Here is a 10,873-nt window from a genome sequence, read left to right on the forward strand (position 1 = left end):
TATCCAAATATATTGTTTCAAATATTTTATTTCATTCAAATATATTATTTACCTTGTAGTTGACTGTTGCTTAATTTTTTTTTTAACTATTTTGTTTTTATCGAACATTTGATGTTTTAATATTTGATTGTTTTCTAATTATCATCTCTATTTAATTTTAAAACCCCTCATTGGAAAACGTGTTATAATTTTGACAAACCAGAAACAACAGTTAGTACACAAAAATAAATACCATATAAAGACCCACATCCAGTGAGAGCAAGCCATGCTCCTAAAGCTACTAAAATGACGGTAAATAATGAAGCAATTTAAACTACAAAATATTTAAAATAAATAAATATCAAACGACCCACAAATAATTTCAAAGAAAATTAGCAAATTGTGTTAGAGAAAAATAGCAAAAAAGAGCATATATGTACATATAAGGGTGGGTAAAAAATTTAAAAGTATTCCTCTACAATTTTGTAGAGCAGTAAATTTTCAASAAACTACGACCACTTAGTACTATTTTTCCCAGTATCAAGTTAAAAATATATTACATTTTTTGACCCACCCTAATGCACATATACATACATATATACATATATCGTGAGGAACTTGATACACCGGAAAACTAAAATTAAGAGTAAAATGAGCAAATGCAGCAAATAACAGAAATACATACAGACATATGTATGTATATGAAATATATAGAATATTTGGGAAGTGGATATGTGCATATAAATACCTATATATGTATGTATGTAGTAGTGTTGTTGAAAAGTGCATAACAAAAACAGATAAACGATAAAGGCAAACAGATAGATATATGTATAGCAATGTATATGAGTATAAACTATTTACAACAACAATAAATTAATTAAACTATACAAAAACAACTTAACGAAGAAAAATATAAAATATAAATATAATAAAAAATATGTAGTGTGTGTGCGTAAATGAATATTAAAACAATATAATCAAAGAAGACATAACAGTAAAATTTAAAATTTCCGTTATTTGCGTTTACTATATATACATATATGTTTATAATACAGAGTATAGAAAATGAAAAGAATAATACAAAAACATATATTATATATACATACATACATTTGTATGTACATATGTACATATATTTACAAACTAATAATTTATGTTAACCTAAAATGGTTTTTTATTTAGTTAAACGAAACATAACTGTATTATATAAATTTAAATAGTAGCAGCTAATGCTTAACGGCACATGTGTGCCAGAGAGAAGAGAGCGTGAAAGAGTTAGCTAGAATACTGTGAATGATTTACGAATCATTTCAATGAGAGAGCGAGAGAGCGTGCTGTTTTTAATAAGTTTTATTTAAAATTTATAAATTAATAAATAAAGAACTATATTATTAGAAAAGTTTGATTCAGTCTTTGTACTTCTTGGTGGGCTGCTTATAATGAGAGATTTTTWTATTTTTGTAATAATGGTTGAAGTAAAATAAAAAATGGGGTTAACAGACTAACTTATATCTAAGTATTATCAAAGAGCTTCTCGTTATATTTATGGCTCACTATATTTGTGGCATTAGATCAAAGCGCACACTGCAATTGAGAGGAGAAGTTAAGTCAATCACGTGGCAAATGTATAGGAGTATATCTGTGGCGATTTGTTAAAATAGCTTAAGTCAACTTGAGTTAATGAGAGCAATTTGAACTACTTGCATTCTGACCAACTACTACTTATGTGTAACAAAAATATCTTAAATCGGAAGTCTAGAAATGCGTACTAAGTTTTTAAAACCAATCCAAGTACATTCTTTTACTCAAGTTGGCTACAGCTACTTCAGTATATCCCCACATATTCCTTTATTTCGATAGTTTAGTGTGAAATACAGACAATATAGAACCTAATAAGGTATATAACTGAAAAAACTACAGCAACAGCAACAACACATTTTTTTTTTTTTGATATGTGGAAGAATTTACACTAATATACTCTTTCTCAGTTTCTCCCTCAAAAAAAGTTTTTTTTCCACAATATGAAAGAGATATTTTATTATGCTTCCTTATAAAAAGAGTAGATAAGGGTTTCCGCAAGTTTGCATAATTCATACACCTCTGGAATTWCACAGTTCATACAAATTTACTTTGCCGACCTGACAAGAGAACGGTCTTTGATAAAAATATACCTAAAAMTATTAGTGGGAACGAATTTTACATACAAAATAAAAACAGTTGAACAGTTTTGCTCAATGCAAACTTCGCTGTCCCTGTGTTTTGGTAAACCAAAGGATTTCATGGGTTTCCTCCGGTAAAAAACARCATTTTTCAACAAAGTATTCTCATATAAAAAATTAARTATTTTATTCGAATTTTTTACAAAAACAAACATGCATTATTAACAAAGTAATTCTAAAATTTTTGAAGAAAAAAAMTATTTTAAACTCGGTCAATGCGACGTTAAAAACGTTAGTTAAAAACTTAACTTAGCACATGGACGAAGGAAAAAAACTGAAAACTTAATTTTTGGCAAACTTTTTACAAAACAAAAAAAAAGGAAATTTCGCGACCTTTTTTCAAATATTTGTAATCTAAAGAAAATCCTTCCAAGCTTTTAAGAGTCGAATCTCAAAGGCCTGAGTAAAATTTCATGARTATCGGTTGAGYGGTTCTCGAGAAAAACGCGTTTAAAGACGACGCACTTAGCGTAACTAGCCTCAAGTTCTCAAGACTGTATATGCGAAACTATGACTCGGATCAACTTGAAATTGTAGGACAATATTCTAGAAGTGTTGTGAAATTTAATAACAAAATAAAAAAATCGATTTTTTGAAACTCGTTAACCCATGTAACCGCTTAAACTTAAAGGTCTTGCCAATMAATAGGAAATGTCCGAAATAGTTTATTTGGTGCAAATACTGGCACTATCCTAAGTCTGKTTTTCGTTCTGACGTTAAACTCTATGCTCAGGTTATTAGGTTATAAATAATTATTATTATCTTTTGTGATTTAAGCCAAGAATTTTCCAACCAGTTTAGCTACTATGTCTGGCTTTAATAACACTTTGTTGTTCYAACTCAATTAATGTCTTATGACAGTTTATGTTCGCCTTAAGCTATGTGCCTTTACAATCAACTAAGGACACTGTACTATGAGTATATTTCTCGACACCTTACAATTGTTTTTTATAGGGCAAAAAGTGAAACTCCAAAAAGCTTCCGCAAAAAAACTCACTTAAAGAATAACGCCAGCCCACAATTGACGATATATAATATATAATTTATATACTTATATATTTATTTTACCAAAACAACTGTTACACTATTTTATATATACATACATTTGTATGTATGCTTATGAGTATACAACTAACTACATATCGTCACCTGAAATGCAAAATAACGTAACAACATTTTCGGAAATTTACAGTGGCATGAATGGAACACTTAATAAAATGGAATATGAGTGAAAAAAAAATTTTAATATTGGTTAAAAATGGTTTATATCTGAGCGCAGAACCTGAAAATGTTATATTACGTATGTAATTTGAAGCAGTGAAACTTAATCAATAAGACACTCAATTTCGAATTTTTTGATTATACGTTATTTTGCATTTCAGGTGWCGATATGTACATATGTCCCTTCATTTAAATAAGCATTTTCAATTAAACTGGTGACAAACTCCACAAGCGTGGAGGCAAATTAAGTGTTTGAAACTGGGAATTATTTGCAAAATTATGTATTATTTGAAAATTGAAATGTATGTTTATGAAAATGCATATATATACAGCTGCATTTATGTGAACCTAAGCGCTGCAGCGTCGATTGGGTGGGAATTGTGTTGGCAAATTGATTGTGTCAATAAATATKTATTATTTATTTGCTGTGATTTAGGTGTTTGACACACAAGCCTAAGCATATAACTGAATGAAACAATTTCTATTTGAATTTTGCTAATTAAAATGTTACGTTAGAAATTTAGTGATGCGAATTACACCTTCATGCATATCAGCATACGAATCGGCTTATAAGTAATTGTTCTCGAACAAGTAGTACYTAATATGTGTTCAAGCTGTTTGCAGTCAGTACAGTTGAATAGAACATTAAGTCACCAGAAACGACGCCTGCGTTTCTTATATAGAGCCAGCTGACAACCAGCTTCCACTGAAGTCGCCGCTTGATTTTTAAATCACATCTCAACGCGGTGCGACAGTCAGCTAAGCACTGGCCAGGCACGTTGCTTGCGTTTCTGACATAGATTCCTTCCAATAGCGTTAAAATAAATATCTCACCCTAAATGCTTTAACGTTTGGTTGKTCTTCYTCGACWCGTCCAGATGAAGCTGATTTTTTTCAAAAAAATATCGTAAACTTATCCCGTTGGTCTCTTGGTTATTTTTCAATCCTGCTAGAGGAATAAGAAAGAGAGAGAGAGAGAGAGCAATCAGCTGACGAAAATCTAAATCGCTCAGAACTCTCCATTAATTTAAGCCTATTAATTTCAGAGCTTTTGATGTGCAATGTAAATCTTCTTAAATATCATAATATGTTTTATACCCTTGATTAACAGTAGTAGAACGTCAGTCCGACTCTGTGTCCATTTGCAATAGCTTGAACAAGAAAACATAGCTTCGATTTTTCAACTTTCATCACAAAATAACTAACWTTTTAATGGATATTCCGAAATATTAAATGCTCTTGTCCACGCCCGATCTTAGYTTCCCTACCTACATATGAAGTATAGACATATGCATCTACATCAATTTATAATATAGTGCGAGCACCAAATAAAATATTGGCGTCATTCCCCGAAGTTAATATTCCATAGCATCAATATTACAGCGTGCGATATCGCTCATACGCCATGTRGCACACACACGCTCAGTTGCCTCAGCTCGTTCTATTATTCAGATATTTTATGGTATTTTAAATCGCTTTCCTGGCACTTAATTAACATTATGCTGTGGTTGATTAATATTGAAATGTCTATTAAATTTATATTTTCCAAGCACACAGCCACACATATATACACTTACACTAACTTCAACAAATACGTGCTCTCACACACTCTCACCCGCTCAATAATTAACGATTTCATATGAAAAATCAAGCTGCGGCCGCCTCAGGCCAGCAAAACGAAACTGAAAATGAAAATAAAAATTACAACARAAAAAAAAAGATATTGCAAAAATTATAGTGCAAACTCCCATAGCGACGAAACGGTGGTGTGAAAATGAAATTGACAGTTTTGTTACAGCGAGTTGGTATCGCGTTAATGAGTTTGAGTTCGCTTGCTTGTATATACATGCATGTAAGAATACGAAAGTGTGTGTGTGTGTGTCTATAATTACTTGTTTTTGTTTTGGCTCCCACCACATGTAGTGTTGAAAGGCCCGAACAAGTACTAGCATACCAAATAGGGGGGACATTGGACCTTATAACGGTTGTTTTAAGCAACTATTTTCTTTATATAATAATTTAATGTGTTCGAGCGGAAATTACAGAGACGTGTACCCGCCTATGTAGTATAAAGCATACATATAAATATATCGGGGTGACGAGCTGAGCTGATTCAGTCRTGTCTGTATATACGMRAATTATTCGCTCMTTTTTTGAGATATCGATATGAAATTTCGTACACGTATTTTTCTCTCTGAAAAACTGCTTATTTACCGGATTCGCWGATATTGGACCTCTTTGAGATATAGCTGCCATACAAAGAGATCGATTAAAATTAGTTCTTGTATGAAAAGTTTTTTATTTGACAAAATATCTTTACGAAATTTTGCATGGATTATTTCTGCAGCCAATGGTAAAAACTCCGAATAAATTTCTTTTAAATCGGACCACTAGCGTATATAGCTGCCATACAAACTGGTCGATCACTAACAAATTCTTGTATGAAATTTTTTTTATTTTTGAGGGTATGTTAACGATTTCTATTAGTTTTGATTTCAAACTGTCGGAGCCATTCCTGGACCCTGGACCGTAATTATAAATTTTCCAAAATAATGAAAAGCGAACTGACACTAGTATTTGATGCGCCAGATCTTATTCAGTTTTAAACCGCCAAGTTCCAATGCAGGTTACTTATTCCCAAAATATGTCTGTTTGTTTATAAATATAAAATGCGTATGCATGCAAACCGTTACATGCACGCAAACAAAAGGTGTAAATAATTACAAAGCAATGCACCACAATTGCGAATGCGGTCGCAACAAAAGTGACGCTTAAGCTTAGCACGCGACTGCTGCAAYTCCCTGTTGGCTGCGCCAAAGCCGCGAGGGTTAAGCCTAACAAAAAAGAGAAATGCTGCAACAGCAACAAACAGAGAAAAATTGAGTAACAAAAGCCGAAACAATATCAACAACACACACCGTTTAGTTGCCTTTTTCCGCCGGTGTCGCTGTTGCTGGTGTTGTTGTTGTTGCTGTTGGCACGTCCAAYGCTTCAGCTTCTGCGCTACGTAATTTCCGTTGCCTGCGCGTTTTTTCTGGGGCCGTTTTGCAATTTTCAACCCATAAATAATAGAGCGGCATTAAATTGCACTGTTGCGTATACGCCCAGGTGTGCCAGCGCGCATTCAACGTGAAAATGCGTTGAATGTTTAGCAGCTTATCACCATTACCACACATAGCGCACACAAAAACACGTATTTATGTATTTTTCACTAATACTCATGCATGTATGCATGTGCCAAGTTGGCCTTAATATTGTTGTTATTGTTGCGCTCGCGCTTTGTTGCGCAAATGAACAGAAAATACGCGTATTATTCCTTAGATATGTTTTCACAAACAAGTAGTAATCGGATGATCGTACTTATTATTTCGGTTGCAAAAGGGGACGTGTGTTAGCAAAAGATTCCKAAAGCTTTGTTTTAATAAAAATCTAAGCTTAAGTCGAATTATTGGTCATATTTAATGGCTAAGGCGAAACACACATTTTTTTTTTTAAATTTTAACTTCACAGTCACAATTCAAGCCAATATTCAAATATATCCATGGTGATCCATCTTTTCCTTTTTAAAAGAAAAAAAACAGAGAAACTTCAAATTTAACGAGGAATATTTATTATCATTCAGGTGAAGGATCAAATTGAAAGGTGAATTGTTGAAACTGAAATTTATCAAATTAGAATGGAACTTGATTGATCAAATTGAAGGGCGAATTGATCAAATTTAATGGTGAATTGATCAAATTKAAAGGTGAATTGCTCAAGTTGAAGGGTGATCTTTTATCTCTTTCTATACATTATCTTTATTCTAAGCATTATCTGTTTGTACTACAATCGCACACATGTTCTGCATATTCGTTATTTGTTTACGTTYCGCTCTTATTTCTATTATTCATCTTTCTCCTTTATATTTCAGTGGTTTGTACCCTGTAATTAATATCGAATTTCAGTCATGGGTGAGTTTCGTAATAAAGTGCATTTATTAAGTTAATTTTCCTCCGGAAAAATACCGTTATCAAACTACCGCTTGATAAAGCTACACAATCAATCTTTAGCTTGGCGAATAGTTGAAAATTTCGCAATACATGCAATCCAAAATAATAGTTATGCTTATCAGCGTAATAATTGCYTATCACCACTACAAATTCAGGTGGAAGCAATTCGATTCGCTGCGCTGCCATAATCAACAGAAACTTTCTAGCTGAGCGCATCCCATGCCAGGCAAATGAGCGCCTTACTTAACTGAACTCACATCAACACACACAAAGCAACAAATGCGCGTCTTCTCGCTATGATTCCTGTGGTGTGGCACAATGAAAATTAGATGCGAATCGCAGTGCACCATTCATTGAACACACAGCCACACAKGCAGCGCTTGGATAGCGATAGATAACGCTTTGATGTTCGTGAAAATTTCCAATGAAGCACGAGCATATGATTTGCTCTGCAAAGTCGAACAGCAGCAAACTGAAGATGCATACGCTTGTTAGCGACTAAAATTTACTAAATCATATAGATATTTCCTTATACACGTATTCACATATGTATGTTGTGCCGCTGCTTTCATATTTCTAGAGCTATCATATTCACAAATATAAATATGAATACATATATATGTATACATACCAATATATATATATATAATCAAAATCTTTCATTCTCAATGCATGCAACATATTTGAGGCAGAAGAGTCTTTGCGTACTACGAACTTCGACATGCAAGTTGAGAGTGCATTTTGTGCGACCAGCGAGGCGTATACGCAATCTCTTATGCACTCCTGCATTTGTGTGCATGTTTGTGCGCTTTGTTGTGCTTTTACTCCTGCCAATGCCAATGATAGCAGTGCGCGCTCCAATGAGTTAATAAAATATAAATTCATATGTAAATAAATAAAGTAGTATTCAAACATGCAAATAAACGCATAGAAGGGCATAGAAGGGCATGTGGCTGCATATTTGTATACAAATGTAGCTGCATTAAGGTGTGGCGAAGTGTTGATAAAAATTATGGTGTAAATTAAGAAAAAATACGTATTAGCAATAACTTAAAATGAAGTCATATAACAGGATGTTTTCTCGGAGAAGCTATAAGCTATTGYGGTTCGATTTCTATGCAAAATCTTTTGAAAATAATTTCTCAAATGGCAAAGTTTTACATACAAGGACTGAACTGAACAAATAATTCGGAGACTGTGGTGTAGGGTTTTGAAATAAAAAAGAACAATACAAGAATTTAATTTTTATCTGTCAGTGGGTATGGCAGCTATATCGTATTGTGGTCTGATAACGGCGCTTCCGACAAGTAAGCGACTTCTTAAGAAGGAAAGGACATGTGGATATATATTATAAAAAAACCGAGAGACTCACTCGCGTATACTAAATACAGAAAGATAGACAGATGGACATGGTTCAGTTGACTCAACTCGAAACGTTAACCAAATTTTTCTGCTTCGTATTCCAACTTCGACGTTTTTTAAATTACAAATTAAAAAAAAGCCAAGAAGGACTAAAATCGAGTTTTCGCCCAATTTTATCTATTTTAGGCACAGAGATACACTGTTATGAGTGAAACCCGTCATTTCATTGAGATAACTCACATATTGGGCAATATATGTAGTGTAAAGCCCACCGGAAGTTCGAAAATCTTTATATTAGGTATATGGGGGATAAGAGATGTTTTGAGCCAATTCAACCYATTTTTAATACACAGAGTAAAGGTGTTTGAAATTGTGTTATTTGAGGAGTAGACATGGTTCTGATCCGATTTCGTTCAATTTTGCACTGTGTCATTCGAAAGTGAGGAGAATGTCAAATTTATCAATACCAAATTTACCGAGATCGTTCGGTCGTGTGCTGAGATATGTGATTTTGCTTTAATGTGGGTTCCGTCACGCCTATCGTCCAATTTTTAACCGGCTCTCTCATAACATCTTGGAAATAAAATTTTATTTCACTTTCGTTTTTACTTATTGATTTATCGTACTTTTAGTAGTTTTTAACAGTACCGTTATATGGGTAGTGGACGAGGCTATTTTTTGATTCGAACTATTTTTACAGTGTCGGTAAGGAGCTTAAGGGATTTCTCTGTTCTACGGATCAATCCGAACAACTTTGCTTTGAAGGCTATGGGTCCAAAACCGGTTTCGAGTCAGCGATTTTTATGCCAAAGTTTTTTTACAAGTTATACAAATTTTTTCGTCAGTTTTTGAGATATTCGAATGAAATTTAATATGTATGTGCATTTTGGTTATCTATTGATCGTATSTTGGAATCGGTTAGATCGTACAACTATAACCTCTACCTCCCATAWAGCCGATTAATCAGATTTTTAGACTCATCGTCTCATGGGCAAAGTTCTTCATAATGATACGTAGAGCATTTCCGCATACGCATATAGAAAAAAAAATCAACCCGCTATAATATTTATACCTTATAAAAGTTGTATAAGCACTTGTTATTCTATTCAAATTTATTATGCCAGTAAACCCGATTAATACCAATTTTTGTTGGATTCAATAACTTTCTAACGTTAGGTGAATGATTGTTTCTACATCAGTTGGAGTTCATTTTTCTTCAATAGTAAGTCTCCAGCAGAGAACTTCACCTAATATAGAGCTGAATGGAAAATTCAATCAAATCGAACCACCCTAACACACATACACCTCTTATTCATAAAAATTTATTTAGAGATATCTTAACGCTCAAATGAAACGCTTTCTGAAATCAGAAAAATACAAATACCATGCTTACTCACACATACACACACGCACACATGTGGAAAAAAAATTTCCTGATTGATTAAAATAAAATTGCAATGACAATGAGAGAAATCTCAAATTCACTCAAATTTACATTCACTAAATATTCGATGCTGTCAGTAATCTAAAAGATTTTGCACGCCTCAAAAATTTCTTATAAAAAAAAAAAAATAAATAAATAAATATTTAGTGGTGAAATGGACGAGTTTGCCACTGCAAGGGTATCAAAGGAAAAGTGCATGAGGTATTAATTTACAAAAAATTGTGTATAGCATAAAATCATTATAGGAGATATTTTCCAGGCCACTGATAGCTAAGGCATGCTTAAAAATATTAAATGACATAAGAAATGTTATACCAACTCTTTTTGATKTCCTGTACGGATATGCTTTTATTGCTAGCGTCCGCACTTCGTTTTTGTAGCGACAAAAAACATTGATCAACCAAATTCAGAAATGCAGCCKAGTTGATAGTCTTAGGTCGTATAAAAACCTTTGTCATATGAACCAGTTCGATACCTTATAGATTATCTYYTTCTTCKTCTTTASAGCGCACCAGTCGTTTCTCCTTTTCACAAGGTGGCACCAATTGGAGATTTCAAGCGAAGCCAAGTCCTYCTCCACCTGGTCTTTCCTACGGAGTGAAAGCCTTTYTCTTCCTCTGCTTCCCCCGGCGGGTATTGAGTCGATTACTTTCAGA

The sequence above is a fragment of the Bactrocera latifrons genome, unplaced genomic scaffold, assembly GCF_001853355.1.
Source record: "Bactrocera latifrons isolate USDA-ARS-PBARC rearing strain unplaced genomic scaffold, ASM185335v1 scaffold_24, whole genome shotgun sequence".
In the NCBI taxonomy this organism is placed as follows: domain Eukaryota; kingdom Metazoa; phylum Arthropoda; class Insecta; order Diptera; family Tephritidae; genus Bactrocera; species Bactrocera latifrons.